We start from the raw sequence: 17390 nt of genomic DNA on the forward strand, positions 1-17390 counted from the left end.
TGCAAGTACAGTACGTTAGTGTGGAGATTTATTGAAGTGTTTACTTGAGGCGGAGGTTCATTAGGAATTTGTTTACGTTGGATTTGAAGACAGCAAGGTTGTAGTCAGGTGGGAAGCAGGAAGGCGGAACAGAGTTCCACAGGCGTGCAGTTCTAAGAAAGAAGCTTTTTGCATGGAATCTACGTTTTGATTTAGGCACAGATAAAGAGTGGGGAAAATTTTTGACAGTGGATTCAGCTAGACGGGTGTTTTTCGTGAAAGATTGGCGAGGGGGGGACCAGAGAGTAATTAGAGCAGGCAATCAATGGATTTGATTTAAGAATGGGGGTTCCATCGATTTTGATGGCAATAAAAATATGGGATATGTGAAACATTCACTCATATTCATTCAATCCCGGGCAACGTCGGTCAGCCCTTCCAGAGTGAAATAAATTACGCTGGAGGAAATACGAAAGAAGGGTTTACTGCTGGAAGAGAGTAATGATGTAGTGAAATATTCACACTTGCTGCTAGCAAACATTTTCTTTAACATACTTTTTTTATTTCGGACTATTATTCTCATCTTTATTAGTTGTTGTGTTCATCTTTATTGGTTGTTGTATTTCACGACGTTTCGGCCAACTATTCCTCTGGCCTTTGTCAGGTGGTAATCGCGACGGACAGGAACTATTAATCTCCTAACTGCATTCTCAGCAATCACTGCCATCCGTAGTTGTCGTCGTCTCAGCACGTTTTGGCCAAGTAAACATCTGGCACGCTTTGGGTAGGATTGAAACCGCTATCCCGATAACCAATAAAGATGAAACCAACAATTAATAATGATGAGAATAACAGTCCGAAATAAAAAAAAAAAAAATTAATATATATAATATTCATCTCAAAAATGAATTCTAATTAAAGAAATAATACATATGCTTGAACATGTTCTGTATTTAATTTAATATCACGGCATCCGGGTTGAATTGGAAAGTCGCTATGACTCTAACACTTTCGCGAAGTTTCTATATAATTTTATTTATTCTTTTTATATGTTTAGTTTATTTTGATAGTAGACAGATCACATCGATACTCTACATTTCAGCATTATTGACTGGCTGTAATAAGATGGCGGCTACACGCGAACAGTGTGTATACGTTGATTAATCTATTCGATGAAAGCGTGTTATCAATCAACATCCGTGAATAAGAAATATTTACTAACCCGGATCAAGTATATCGTTTTTGTATTGTTGCCTGCTGTCACGAGTTCATCTATCAATCACGTTTTATCGTGGATGCTGCTCATGGCTCACGTAGATTGATGAATGATCACTTTTTCTATACATATATATATATATATATATATATATATATATATATATATATATATTTATGACACGTATTTTCGTGCAGGAAAATAAAACCGATTGTATTAAAGATGATTATACTAAAATACTTGCATACAATTTTGTTTTCTTAAACGAAAAATGCGTTTATTCGCTATTGGTTTGATTTTTTCTGGTGAAAAAACAAAACTAATTTCTAGGGAGCAAAAAGGTTTTGCACTTGCAAAAATGTAATCTTATATATATATATATATATATATATATATATATATATATATATATATATGTATATAAAGTGTCCTTGTCTGTGTCTCTGTCTGAGGAAAGACTTCTAGTAATATCCTTAATACATTTTTACCTTGCAGACTTAAAACTTGATATAGAGGTGACTTGAACCTGTAGGACAAACTCTATTTGTAATTTTCCCGTGCAAATTGTTAGTAAGGGTCAGATTTCACAAAATTAGAACTTGGTACTAGTAAGTCAAATTTAAGTGATCGTATACGCAGGAGCAATTACACATTTATACGTTAAATTCGGTTCAATTTTACTAATAATTATCAATATGGCGATAGCAGAAAAAGTAGCGACTAAAGCTGAGGCACTAAATATGTTGGTGGAAAGAAAGAGACCACATATCAGTGAAGTCACCACCTATCAAGGCCCGAAGTCCACTAGAGGAGAAGGGTTAAGGAATGGAAGCTGGTAGTGCAGTAACCGGCAATGGTTGTGTTGTTTAGAATTTAGATTATTTAAAGGTTCAGCTTAACAAGATCTTGTATACATTGTAATGTTACATTCTAACAAGAGCTTGTATACATTGTAATCGGCTGGGAAGAAGGCCAGTGAAACAGTGTTCCACGAAATGGCAGTTCCAGTAAAAAAGCTTTGTTCATGAATTCTGCATTTTAATTAAGGCACAATGAGAGAGTTTGGAAAATAGTTTATAGTCGTTGTAGCTTATCGAGTGTGTTCTTGTGAATGGTTGGCAAGGTAAGACCAGGCATTAGATTTCAACCGAAAAATTGCCAGGAAAAGAAAGACAAGCTCTCAACGTATTTTGAGCGAGAAAGAGGTTGTAGCTAAGAGAAAAGTGCATCATCTACTAGGTTTCTATGACGGGGTTCAACATTTTCCAGGCGTGGCAGGAAGCGTGGAGCAGCTCCTGTCCAGATGTCACTACAATACTAAATCCTAGGGCGCATTTGGGTAGTATACGGAAAGAGGATTAGATACCCAGCGGAGCAATTGAATTATCTAACTATTTTTCCAGCGAGCTTGGCAACATATGTGATATGTGTGTTCCATTTCAAATCAGGAGGGAGTAGCAATCCCAGAAGCTTTTCAAGACACAGTGCTTCCCAAAAAGTGAAGCCATTCATTTCAATTACGGGTCAAGGAGATTATGATGAAGATAGAGGAGCTTGGTTTTAGATTCATGTAAATAAACCGATACCGTTTCTCCCACTACACCATGTTTTCAATATCAAAAGAGAGACTCTAAAAGATCTTGGTCATTGTCGCCCTTTGAAGTATTGTCAGAGATTGTGGTGTCGTCTACATTAGTTTTTACGAATAATCTAAGAACGTGATTTGGGAGAATATCGATTAAGATCAAGAGGAGAGTTGGTCACGGCACGGGACACTGAGGGACGCAAGCGTTAATACTCTGACTTTCTGGTTTCTCGGTCATCGACGATCTCTCAAATAAGTTGATCAGTGAAAAAGGATTTAGTAATTTAGAGGACATTTCCAGCCATTGCATAGCTGGAAATTTCATGAAGTCGACCGTTCTGCCATATGCTATAAAAAAATATTTGATATGGTAAAAACCATTGCACTATAAAAATAACCTACGTCAAGAGATCAATTATTCCCGTGTGACATTACACTTAGTACATCAGCTGTAGACTTAGCAGAGAGGAAACCATACTGTATGTCACTAGTTGGTTATTTCTGATGAGGTTGTCGACTCTATCAATTTACTACATGCCATACAGGAGAATAAATGTTTTTTATTAAGAGGAATACGAGTGATCAGCGGAACGTTTAAGTAAAGGACACACTGTAGTTTTTCAAGGTGTTGGGAAGTATTGCCCCTTAAGGCAAAATAAAGTGATTTGTAAGTATGAATGCTACTTTCCACTGAAGCTTTTTGATTAAAATGGTTACTATGCCGCCAGGGTTAGTTGGTTTACTGGAATCAAGCTTGGTAACGCAAAGCACATATATTTGAAAGTCACAAAGCGTATCTCTAGTCACAGGATTAAATACGATGGGTAGGCAATTATTGTACAAATAGGTAGAATTTGCTACAACTTTTTGGCAAATAGTTTGCTTTGTAAGAAACTGATGAGATTATCTCAAATCCAATCGAGATGGTTGTGATAGAGGTAGGGATAGAGGACCCTGTTTGTTATTCGCCAAAACTGGTGAGAACCAAGTCGAAGCCTGACGAAAATAAAAAGCTATAGCAAACATCTAAATGACTACTTTAAATACAGTTCCTGATTTCAAAAAAAGAAAAACCAAAAGGTAATTATATATCTATATATTTTTAAATCAAATTTATTATGTAAATTCAAAAATATATAGATTTTTTCTACTCATTTCTATCTCTAACCTATACCAATTTTCTTATTAATTTTCGTATAAATTTTATATCCAAACCTTTTACTTCAATTTTTCAGATTCATCTGCCTTACTTTTAATGCTAGGTTTATTTTTGGTGTCTTTTCAATTCAATAGAAATCCTCCTAAATTTGCTGATGAGGAGACCGTGCTTACCAAAAAAACTATGTATAATTATTCTACGTGACTTCATGTATACCACAAATAAAAAGCACGGATTTCCGAAACGATCGTACAGATAATTGACTTTGTTGTTGTTCCTTCTTATGAAACTGATTTTTAATTTAATTAAATTTTGATTTTTAAATTTTAAAAATTTTAAAACTTTTAAATTATAAATCACATTACTTAATATTGAATTAGCTCTAGGACATTTAACTATCGAGCTTATTATATATCTAAATTACAACGAGCATTTCCTGTATTTTAATTAAACTAGTAATTTCACTATTACATTAAAATACACTTAGCTCTTTAGACTATTATTCTAATCTCCTTTAAATTATATATATATATATACATATATATATATATATATATATATATATATATATATATATATATATATAAACGTGAGAAATTCTACATATGAAAAACCGTGCTGTGCTGTCTTTGCGAAGTAACATAAAATTTTGGTTAATGCGTAGTTTAGAGTTAAGTTAGTCGTTAGGAGTAGCGTAGAGTTTAACTAGTTTGATTGAAACAAAATGAAGCTCTTTCTTCAAAGCATAGGTTGTTTGTTAAAGTTGGTAACTGCAAAGTCCGATTCTTCGTACATTGTCACAACTATTCACAATAAACTTTGCTCACAATGCAGCATGACTGTGCATAGAGGTCCGCGTTTATTTTGTCATACGAGGGCTGCTTTAAAAGTAAAGTCGCCTATTAAAAATTAACATTTAAAAATCTGCGAATACCAGATTGGTATCATCAAAACGAGCTACCATTTTGACTCCAGTATTTATTTCATCAAGTAAGGATTAGTTTAGAGTTAAGTTCGTGATTAGTTAGGAGTAGAGTATTGTTTAGCTACTTTAATTAAAACAAAATAAAGTTTGCAATGTTGTTGGATTAAAATTCGTTACCTTCTCCAGTATAACAAATGTTCGATAAAGGCGAAATTGATGCCGTAAACATTGTAATTTTTGTGAAACCATTTTTCTAAAAGGAACCATTAAAACTATGGTTATAAAAATGGTTCACGGAATAAAAAGACCGTAACATTTTATATGCCGATAAACATAATAAACAGAAATTTTATTATACGCTAAACGGCCCGTGACATTTACATCGGTATACACACTTCCTTATACCGTCTCAACCATCATTAAACTCTGCCCTATTTCAACGTCTTTATCACCCCTTTATTTCTCTTTTTTCTACATTTGCCTATCTCTCTCTATCTCTCTTTCTCTTTCTATTTTTTTTCTTCGGGCGGTTTGTCACCACTCACACTTATATTATAATTCAAAGTTTTACTATTCGTTGGAGCAATATAAATGATCGAACCAAAATAAATAAATCTATTTACTCCATCTTTCCTTGTTCCTCTCTCTCTCTCTCTCTCTCTCTCTCTCTCTCTATATATATATATATATATATATATATATATATATATTTTAAAAGCGGAGTGGGGCATTTTTTTAAAACCTTATAAAAAAGATCGACTATAATGTAAAAAAGAAACAGGATCGACTCAAAGTAAGAAAAATAAATCGAAAAGGAAGAAGATCGACTAAAACGGGGAGAAATAGAAAAGAAAAAGGGGAACGGTGAAGAAACTTGAAGTACTTTTCGCCGACTGTCTACAGAAGTAAATGTCGGAATGAAATAATGTTGGCATGAAGTAATTTCTATGAGGGGGAAAATTGTTTTTACCACTCGGAAATTATTTTCTTCCTTTCATAAAGATGTTTTGCCCACCATTCAAAGTAGTCTTGTCGTCTATAAATTTATATGTCAGTGTGGAGTTGACTACGTGGGCAGAACGAGTCACAGATTGGAGGTCAGAATTTCCCAGCATGTCCCTTTATATATACGACAGGGTAGGTTAGACTCCTCTGCACGATCACGTGTATTTGCTACCGCGATCGGTGATCATCTGACCAGTACAAATAAATGCGCGAGTGAGTACACACCGGAGTGGTTCTCTATTTTGCACAGTGCTAGGTCTGTTCAACATCTCGGATTCTTGGAGGCCCTTACAATAAATTGTTGCAGACCTTTTCTTTGCAAACAGATGGACCACATACGTCCGTTGAACGTTTTTAAACATACGCTACCAGGTTAATTTCTACGCGGTGTCCACCCCCGTCATAGAAATTACTTCATGCCAACATTACTTCATTCCGACATTTACTTCTGAAGACAGTCGACGAAAAGTACTTCAAGTTTCTTCACCGTTCCCACTTTCTTTTCTCTTTCTCCTCCTTTTAGTCGATCTTCTTCCTTTTCAATTTATTTTCCTTACTTTTAGTCGATCCTGTTTCTTTTTACATTATAGTCGATCTTTTTTATAAGGTGTTTAAAAAAATGTCCCACTTCGCTTTTAAACTATTACAATTCTGTTGTACTTCGATTTACTATCATACCTCCGGTGACGTTACACCACTGAACTTTTAAAACAGATCAACTCGCTTATTAAGATCAGGAAAACTAGATTTTACTAAGTGTAAGATTAATTTCTTACGCCAATCTGATCGTAAATATGTGGTTCCCGGTTATATTGGCAGAAGAATAATGAAGATCAAATGTCGTAATTCTTTGCACATTCAGCGTGATTTTCTAAGGGACGAAATTGTGTTTTTTCACAATAATCTTGGATACCTACGTTTTAAATTTCTATCTTTATGATCTGTCGTTTGGAAACATCTCAATTTTTTTGATAAATTTCGTTTCTCTAGATTCCTATCAATTGGTGATATTTATACTATTAATCGTATTACTTTAAAATATAATACATTCCTGGAACGGCTCGTCTCTAACAAATTTGGTTCTACGGCGGTTTCTACTAATCATATCTTCAACCTCTCGTGACTAGTTCTATCGGACGTAGACCGGTTCGTGTTGTCTGGTGGGCTGGGTTTTTGTATTCCTCCTACTTCTGTTGATAAAATTAAAGTCTTTAGCGAAATTGAAGTTTTCTTTGCCCAGTTAAAAAGCCATTCACCTACTTCCGATGATGACTTATCTAATTATAAAAACTTGCTTATTGATCTGGCAAATCGATTCTACAACTCCACGATCGAGTCATCTTCTACCTGGCAAAAGAATCACTTTCTAGTAGCTAAGGCCCTTAAATCCAATCCAGATATTTATATCTCCCGGCCAGATAAGGGTTCTGGTGTCGTCATCTTTGATGGGACTGACTATTTGTCTAATTCGCGACAATACTGGACAACACCAGTAAGTTTATCAAATTAGTTGACCTTTCTTTCGACGATACCCTTAAAATGGAGGTTAACCTCCAGATATATTTTCTTCACCTCAAGAAGCGTAATATTATTTCAAACGAGAATTAGACCAGTTGGATCACAAAGCCCACGCATGTACGGATTACCGAAAATTCATAAGATAGACCCCCCCTTCGTCCTATTTTGTCGATGGTCGGTTCGGCGCAGCATGAATTAGCCAAATGGCTTGTACAGATCTTACAGCCAGTTTCAAAACATTATTCGAGCCATTGTGTTTTGGATTCTTTTGAATTTTCTTCCCGTATCCGAGACTTAAAACTGAATAGTTCTAATAATTATCTTGTGTCTTTTGATATTTGTAGTTTGTTCACAAATGCCCCCTTGAACGAAACTATTGACATTTCTTGTGACTACCTATATCGTGTCCCTAAGTCGTGTTCCCCCTTCCCAGAACCGGCGTTTGTTGAGCTGATGGAATTAGCCACGAAGGCTGTTTCCTTTAGCTTTGACAACCTGATTTATCGACAAGTAGATGGCATTTCGGTCCCATTTTTGCCAACAATTTCGTAGGTTTTGGAAGATCGTCTTTTTACTAAGATCTCCCCGCCGTCTTTTTACACGCGTTACGTCGATGATACTTTTTGCCTGTTTCTCTTCACATGACGACTCTGTAATATTTTTGATGTCTTATATATATCCTGGTTAACACTTTTTTATTTACGCTGTTTATCTCTTCTTACTCGTATATAATAATTCAAAGTTTTTCCATGGCTTCTCCTCATTTGATCCGTTCAATATAACTAAAAAAAAAAACAAAAAAACTAAGACATTTTACTTTTTTGGTTCTGAAAAAGTGTATTTAATACTTTGTAAAATTAGATGTAGGTTAGTTACGTATGCATACCGGTCCTTGGCAGATCACCTTTTAATCAAAATTTAGCCAGTGCCAGATAGTTTACAATTTAGGAATTCCAGGCGCTCTTGGTACGGGGATTGACACCTGCCTGCAAGAGCTGCAAAAAAGAAGTATATGCGACTAGATACCGCCTACGATTTTTATACTCCCATAAACCTTTTTCTTTTGAGGAGAACAGTTAAACCCGCCTTAAATGAATGCCACTTAGCGTTCCGTAGAAATATATAAAATGGCCTTATTTCTGAGCGCATAAAACAGCGATTACACTGTAAAACTCTGTGTTCTCCTGAGCATCACCAGAACTGATGAATAACATTTATTTACGTCACTCGACGTACATAAAATAATGCTATTTTTATAACTTCTTAACTGCTATTTCCAAATTATTTAAGTCCTGATTAGAGTATCATGTTTCTATTCATACACATTCGCGAATGAGTGTAAAATTATTATCTTAATATCGTCGTATATAATTTTATTTAAAGAAAGATCAAAGGTAACAACAAAGGCTTCAGGGGTGTGACGGTGGCAAGAGAAACCAATGGTGTGCCATATAATAAATATACGTACATAGTTACCACCATTCACCATGCTCTTTTGCCAAAATTGAACGGTAGTGGGTGTAGTTTTCCATAAGAAGCGTGTTTTAAAAGTAAAGTCTCATCTTTAAAAAAATAGTTGAAGAGCTGCAAATAGCGGATTGATATCACCAACTCGAGATACCATTTTTGGCGCCAGAATACACTTAATAGTGTAAATCCCACCATTCATAATAGATTTTCTAAAAGAATTCAATAAGGAATCTGCACGCCCATGACAGCGGCTGCTTTCTTAATGTCTAGCGTTGCCTCTGTCTACTGATGAAACATTTAGCTAATACATGCATGGGTGTGGCAACGATTAATATGTATTTTTCAATTTCCTTTGATTTATTCGGATCGAAAAACATATAGGATTTTGAAATTATAGATGAGGGATGGTTTTACAATTGCCTCTGTCTTCATAAGTTCAACATGAAACTATGACAATTGACATTTTAGCTTTTTAAACATTAATTAAAATATTTATATGACATAATTTTATAAAATCAACTAAATTCCTTACATTTCACTATATAGTACAATATATAGTAGCTTATTCACTGCGTAGAGACATGTACGCTTCCATCCGGTACACCGCGGTCGATCCCTTACTAGAGTAGAAAATCAATTCATTTGATTAAAACAATAGGCGACTTCACTAATTTTTTTACATAGGCATCACCATATATAGTGGTCCCTCGAGGATTACGGTTAAAAAGTGTACAGTAGTCAATTGGACTATAAAGTAATTGTCAGTAATGGAAACTCTGTAAATTTGTTAATTTAAGGAGAAAATCTTATCAAGAACTTGTTTACGTTGGACTTGAAAACAATTAGATTTAGTCAACTGGAAAGCAGGAAAACGGAAGACGGTTCCACAGGCGTGCACTTCCAAGAAAGAAGCTTTGTTCATGGAATCTACGTTTAGGTTTAGGCATAGATAAAGAGTGGGGGGAATTATTGATAGTGTTTTCAGCTAGACGGGTGTTTCTTGTGAAAGTTTGGCGAGAGGCGGCCATAGATTGAAGTTCAGTCGAGCACTTGCCATGAAAATTATGATAAAGCAAAGACCAACTCGCTACATCTCTTCTGTGAGAAAAAGGTTGCAGGGAAGAAGAAAGGGCATCTCCTGTGAGGCTACGAACTCTATTTTGAACTCTATCAAGGTAGGATAAGTCCTTTCTAGCAGCTTCCTCCCAGATTTGGAAACAGTAACTCATCCTTGGACGAACTTGGTTCTTATATAGATAGAGAATTGCCTCAGCAGTGAGATATCTACTGGAACGATAGAAGGATCCCATCATTTTTCCAGCGGCTTTGGCAACATATTTGATGTACGTGTTCCATTTCAGATCAGGAGTAAAGGTCAAGCCCAGAAGCTTGTCAAAACATGAGTCCTCCCCAAGACGAGAGCCATCTATTTCAATTGATGCCAGATGGAGATCAGAGCGTCGCTGATGTAAAGATAGAAGCTTGGTTTTAGATGCATTAAAAGTAACCAGCCACTCCTTTCCCCATTGTACCACGTGCTTAAGATGAGAGGATAACTATTTATTACATATTTTAAATGTTTTATCCCCTAATTTAAACAGAAGCTCTTATGTTGTGCGTTTTAGTATAACAAATATCCGGAGGATTTCGATGACTATTTAAATGTCAAATTTATGGAGCATCTGTTAGATCACAGGCATTCCGGGCGACACCGGGTCTCTCTGATAGTACTGTATAGATTATTAGCAGAAGGCCCGAGGTGGTCTAGTCGTAAAATGTATTTTAATTTATGCATGATGTTTTTTTGTTATGAATAGAAATGTCATAGGTATTAAACGTTACGTTAAATTCTTTAAAAAAAAATTAAATTAAATAAAAAACAAATAAATGAAATAGAAGTAAGGAAAAATAAGTGTATGCGAGTGTTATATTTATTCCCGACAGTCCATTGGTTATAAGTAAAAAATACTCAGGCTCAGATCAAAAACAAAACAGAAAGACAGTTAGTCTAGTACGATAACCACTAAGCCAGCTTAAAATATTTGTTCAAGCCTACTTATTTTTTAACATAGGAAATATGTCGTGTGAAAGATTCACGCATGCACGTCCGCCAAAAAGTTAGCAAACAGATGAAAATTCGATGATTGCCAAAGACCGAGTAAAAAAAATTCCCCATGTGTTTATAGGCTGTATACCACATTTCTTGTCTGTAGATTAAAAATTCGATGAGTATACAGTTTAAGAAGTGTCCGCACGCACAGCCGCACGTTTATAGATATATAGATTAAAGTAGATCTGAAGATCGATAGCTTGTATCATTTCTATCACATTATTCAGAGATGAAACTGCATGCGAAAGCCTGGTAGATTGGCGCTCTATCGGACTATACCTCGGACACATATACGAAGACGATTCGAGCAAGCATAAATAAATTATTTATTTTCCCATAGAGTCATAACGCATATTTTATTTTTATTTATTTCGTGTATTCTAATAGACATCAACTGAATCTCTGCAAAGTGTTGAAAGCAAACTCACTTTAGATCGATAAACATGTCTCGAGAGTGAAAATATGTTAGGCATTCGAAAACTTCTGTCAGCCAGTTTATTTTCTAACATTTATGGGGAGCCACTTTGTCGATGAGTGAAGCCGTTATTTATTATATTTTTTTAAATGTTTTTTTTTTTCTTATTCTAACAGAAGCTCTTATGTTGTGTATTTGAGTATAAAAAATAACCACCCGGAGCCATGTTTTTACCTATTTGACATTCGTTCAGCATTACGAACTTGAATATATTTGAATATTTATAACGCCATGTTTGTTAAACAACAAACCAACAAATAGAAGATATGTCCCCCACATAAAAATATCTGCCACCCATGAAATTGCGAATACAATGTAAAAAGCTTAAAGCAATACAAACATATTTAATACAGATGTATTTTTTTTAATTATTTTCCTGGTACTTACCACGTTCCAGTCATAATATCTACAGCTTATTTTCGAACTAATATTTTGTGAGGTGTTCAAATGTAAAGTTTCACATTTTTACTATAAAAAAGCGTCACCGTTATCAAGGCCTAGAGGCCGCTTGACGATAAGGGTTAATGAGAGGTCAAGGGGAACACGTAGTAATCGTCATTAGTGAAACTTTGGTAATATTGATTACTTAAGGGAATGGCTCATGAAGAATTTATTCAAGTTGGACTTGAAGACAACCATATTGTTGTCACTTGGAAACTGGGCAAACGGAACAGAGTTTCACAGACATAAAGTTATAAGAAACAAACTTTGTTCATGGAATCTACGTTTAGGTTTAGGGAAACATAAAGTGTGGAGAAAGTTGTTGTTAGTAGTAAAAGCTAGGCGAGAGTTTTTCGTGCAAGTCAGGAGTGGGGGGCATTGATTAGAGCTCAGACGAGCACTTGCTATGAAAATAACGATAAAGCAATCACAGGGTTGCAACGTCTCTTCTGTGAGAAAGAGGTTAGAGGGGAAAAAATGGAATCCTCCACGAAGTCTATTTTTCACTCAGTTAATGGACGATGAACTACTTTTAGTAGCTCCTACAACAATAGTGGCAACAATACTCCATCCTTGGACGTGTTTGGCTCTTATACATGTTTGGAATTGCATCAGCAGGGAGTTATCTGCTGAATTTTTAAATTAAAATGTTGAATGGCTACGACCGAGGAAATTTTACAAGAGAAATGAGCAATACCTGTGCTTCGGAATTCATCTTTCTCCATAGTCACCACTACTCTTTATGAATATTTGGCAGCGATGGTTGATAAACGTACATAGGTATCCAAAGTGCGTTTTACACGAAGATCGGTCCTAAAATTAAAACCTCCTGCTTTTCAAAAAAATAAAAATAAAAATAACTTGAAGAGCTACAATAACATATGCGCTAAAATATATTTTCTACATAGTCATCACCATTCTTAATGCACTTTTACCAGGTATTCAATGCGACATATCTGCTTCTGATTCACGCTGCTTTTTGATAGTTTAACACCGTCAATATCTGCAACAAAATTATTGAACTTTCAGGTAATTAATACATCCAGTCACCCATCATAATATTGCAATTTCCACTCAACTCATATTAATTCGAGTAAAATAAAAAAAATAGGAGGCATCACTTTTTTGAACACATATCGTAGTGTCCAAAAATAGTACAGATTTACCAAATATCGCTTTACTGTAGATATGTCAACAGTCATTTCTGAACGCATATACCATACACTGGATAAAGTGGGTGAAGCACTTTCTTTTAATGGCTGTTATACATACAGAGTAAATAAAATATTGCCTCTTTCAGTATGATTTTATATTTATATTGAACTGTGTAGCACAATAGTATGTTCGGGGTATTTGTGAAATACATCTTATTTGGGTTAGTTTATTATTTAAAAAGTTACGTAAACTTTTTTCCTAGAAAAGTTCATAAACTAACAGTTGCTGTGCGCTATAGCTGTTATGCCCATAATACTATTTTTTGCGTTATGAAAATAAATATCAGCTCTACCAATTTTGATAGTTACTGAATATACTTATTTCTCATTCCGGTTAATTTCCACAGATCCTGCTAATAATTCGTTGTACTTCTGCATTCTTCTGTGCGCCTTTATTTCAGATTTATATGTTACAAGTATCGAGACTGCACTAACTGACCTATAATTCGCTATGATAGAAGACTATTAAAGTACTCCTAAAAAAATATCGCACTGTTTTTGTGTCTATGAAAGATGTATGATAATTCAAATATGCTAAGACGATGCCACTAGCAACTTCTCCGTGAGTAGCAGACGCGTTTCATTTGTGGATGGGAATTTATCTTCAAGTCTCTCTCTGTATGTTCAGCGTTTTTTCTTTTTCTTTTTTCAGAAATCACAAAGTAATACACGTGTAATCTGGCTCAAAATGTGTCTGTCGCCGGCAAAAATGTGTCAGAATTATTTTTACCTACAAACTGAGATGTCTCTTGAGAAGAACGAAGTTAGATTATGTAGAATAAAATAAAAGATTAGTAACAACGAAAATGTATATATATATATATATATATATATATATATATATATATATATATATATATATATATATATAATGTTTGTATGGCGTGCAAGAGTAAGTACTTACTCAGTATCAGCAACTATGCATATATATATATATATATATATATATATACATATGTATATATATATAATATATTCCCTCTGCTTTACTTTTTGTTATAAAGTAAGATATTTTACTTATTGTAGTGTAATCAAATACTTTTGTATGCAAAATCCGATCCCGCATTTCGTTAATTCCTTCCCTCTGATGAGAAGGAAAGTATTTATTCGAAACACCGCGGATTAAGGACTATCCACTTATTAAGTATTTTCTTTTCAGATTAAATATGTTTTTAACTCTTTTTCAAAGTGTTTTTGTACATGTTTTATTAACTATTGAGGGGTATATATATATATATATATATATATATATATATATATATATATATATATGTATACCGCTATACATATATATACATATATATATATACCTATATATATATATATATATATATACATATATGTATGTATATATATATATATATATATATATATATATACAATTCCAACACCGTAGTGTTTTAATATATGGTCAAGTGGCAGTATTAGTCATTAAGACCTGCTTTGAAGCTTAACGGCTCACTCATTTTTCTACTAAGTTTCCAAAAATTAGTACAGTTTATAGATACCTTTTCAGCTATATAGTAAAAAAATATTAACTTTTCGTTCAGTAAAACAAACGTTATGGTGAATTTAATGATGTCCCAAATTGTAAAATACGTAAGGACGTGGGCGACGTTTTATATGACTGTTTTTTTATAGTAACTACGTCGCTGTATCGACTAATGCTGCTACCAATTAGCCTCTCTTGCGGAAAGAGAGGTAACATGTTAAACAGAGATAGTATAAGAATGAAAGGGAGATAACTGGGGAATTTTCATTGGAAGCAGACGAGTGCCTTACATTGTTATTACATATGGGAATGTAATGTTTATGGGGGGGGGAAGCAAGACTGAAATTAAACAAAAGCACAAGTGAATTTATGGAGGCCTGCCAAAATAATGGATTACAATATGAAAATGGTGGCATGAAAAATAATATGATTTAGCTAAAACATGGAAAAGTAAAACAGAAAAAAATAGGACAAGATATTCTAGTAAAAGATATAGTAAATTTAAAACCTAACATGTTGCAGCATTAGGATTTTTTAAGTCAATATATAGCATATAATCTTAATGCTACACTATTAATTTGAAAGTTTTATTAAATAGTGAGAGTGAGATAATTGGGGATTTTATTGAAAGCAGACAAGTGCTGTTTATTGTTATTACATAAGCGTATGTTATGTTTATGGGGGAAACACTTAAATTAAACAAAGAAAAGTGATTTACTTGAAGTCTGTAAAAATCATGGATTACAATAGAAAAATTCGAGCATGAAAAGTAATATGGTTTAGCTTAAACATATAAGAAGAATTAAACAAATGTAAGTAGAATATATAAATAAGTATTATAAATTAGGTTAGATTTGGCAGATGTATGATAAATCATGTTCCTAAAATCATGTTTGCTATACTATTTGGGGTTGATCGGATATAAGGGTTCATTGCGTATACTAATTTCTAACTCTAGTAACTTTAATATATTTGCCCCTTAATATCAAGTACCCCGAATTAAAGTATTAAACCAGATAAATACACTCAACACATTATCCTCGGCCCTCCTTTTCTATTGTGGCGCTAACTTGTGGACTGGAGGTAAACATAGCGGTTAGTCGTTGAATATATGTCATATGGAGTTTGACACGTTAAAAATCCATTCGGTGTCGGAGGATGGGGCATCCAAATATCAAACCAAATATATTTATAAGAACATAATTTATCATACATATGCCTTATTTCGCCATCTTAATACTTATTTATATATTCTCCTTTTATTTTTTATATCTCTATATTATACGCACATAGATTTGGAATAAGATTACTTAGCGAATCGTATTCCAAATCTTTTGCTATTATTATTATTATTATTATTATTATTATTATTATTATTATTATTATTATTATTATTAATAATAATATTATTATTATTGTTGCTGTTGTTGTTATTATTATTGCCAGCACTTTATTATTATACTTTTATTTATTATTATTATTATTATTATTATTATTAATATTATTAATATAATTGATGTCATTGCTTATTTATATCCTTATACATGCATATTTTCATAGTTTTATATCATTTATATTAATTTCATTTATATCTTGCAGTTTTATTAATTTACTTAATTTAATACAGACTTTTATAGCCGATGCAATTAATATTTCCTTTAAATAGATTAATGATTTAAGTTGGATGTAACTAAGCTTTCTTTGAGAGGGCGCATCTAAGTTATTGCAAACAAAACTGTATGGATTTTTAATGTCAAACTCCATATGACATGTCTTCAATGACTAACCGCTACGGTCACCTCCAGCCCACAAGTAATCGCCACAATATTTACTGCTTGTCTTTCACCTTCCCCTTTCTTTCTTATCCCTCTCTTTCTCTCCCTCTATTTTCGCCTTCAAAGCTTTACCTATCTTACACCCCTTTTTCACCCTTTCTCTTTCTCTTCTCTTTCCTTCTATTCCAATCCGTGCTTGGTTTAATATTTTCAACTCCCCCTCGCCCTTTACCACCTTCCATTGTTTCTTAAGTCTGAAAAAATTATACCTGTTGATGTCGAAATGCTATTGAAATTCTTTTTCCTTATTTGAGCTATTTCTAACATCATTTTTTCCTAATCGTAATAATTATTTCTGAAGTTATTGGATCGTTGATACAGTTCAGTAAACAAAACATGTGTAACTAAGCAGATAATAATAATAATAATAATAATAATAATAGTATATATATACTATAATATATATAATAATAATAGTATATATATATATATATATATATATATATATATATATATATATATATATATATATATATATAACGTGTTTTCAATAAAATCATGTCTGCCAAAATAAGTAGGTTTAATTCACTAACTTTTCTCTAGGGTAAATCGACATACAGACACTACAATAATTATATGTTTATAGTTTTTATGTTTATACAAAATTTAAATACCTACATCTTTTGTCAACACTATTTTCTTACAAATCTTTTTACATTTAACGGAAAAATACTAAATTTTCTTGTTCCTGATTTGTTGTTTTCTGAACGTACGCTTCACAATAAATCACGTTTAAGGTTTACTCCATAAAAACTATGAATACATTACAATTAGAAATAATTAAATATTCTCTTTGTGAAAATAAAAGTTTGGGAATTTCATTTTCTGTATATTATTTATCGGCATTGTTCACATTCGTTTTTATTTGTACATCTGCAGGACTCTAGCGTGGTTATTCTAGATAGATGTATGTATTGATTGCGCAACTTTTGCCCCACAATTACACTCGCAATTACTTTCGCAGTG

Source organism: Euprymna scolopes, chromosome 11 (genome assembly GCF_053919585.1).
Source record: "Euprymna scolopes isolate OS-2025 chromosome 11, ASM5391958v1, whole genome shotgun sequence".
In the NCBI taxonomy this organism is placed as follows: Eukaryota; Metazoa; Mollusca; class Cephalopoda; order Sepiida; family Sepiolidae; genus Euprymna; species Euprymna scolopes.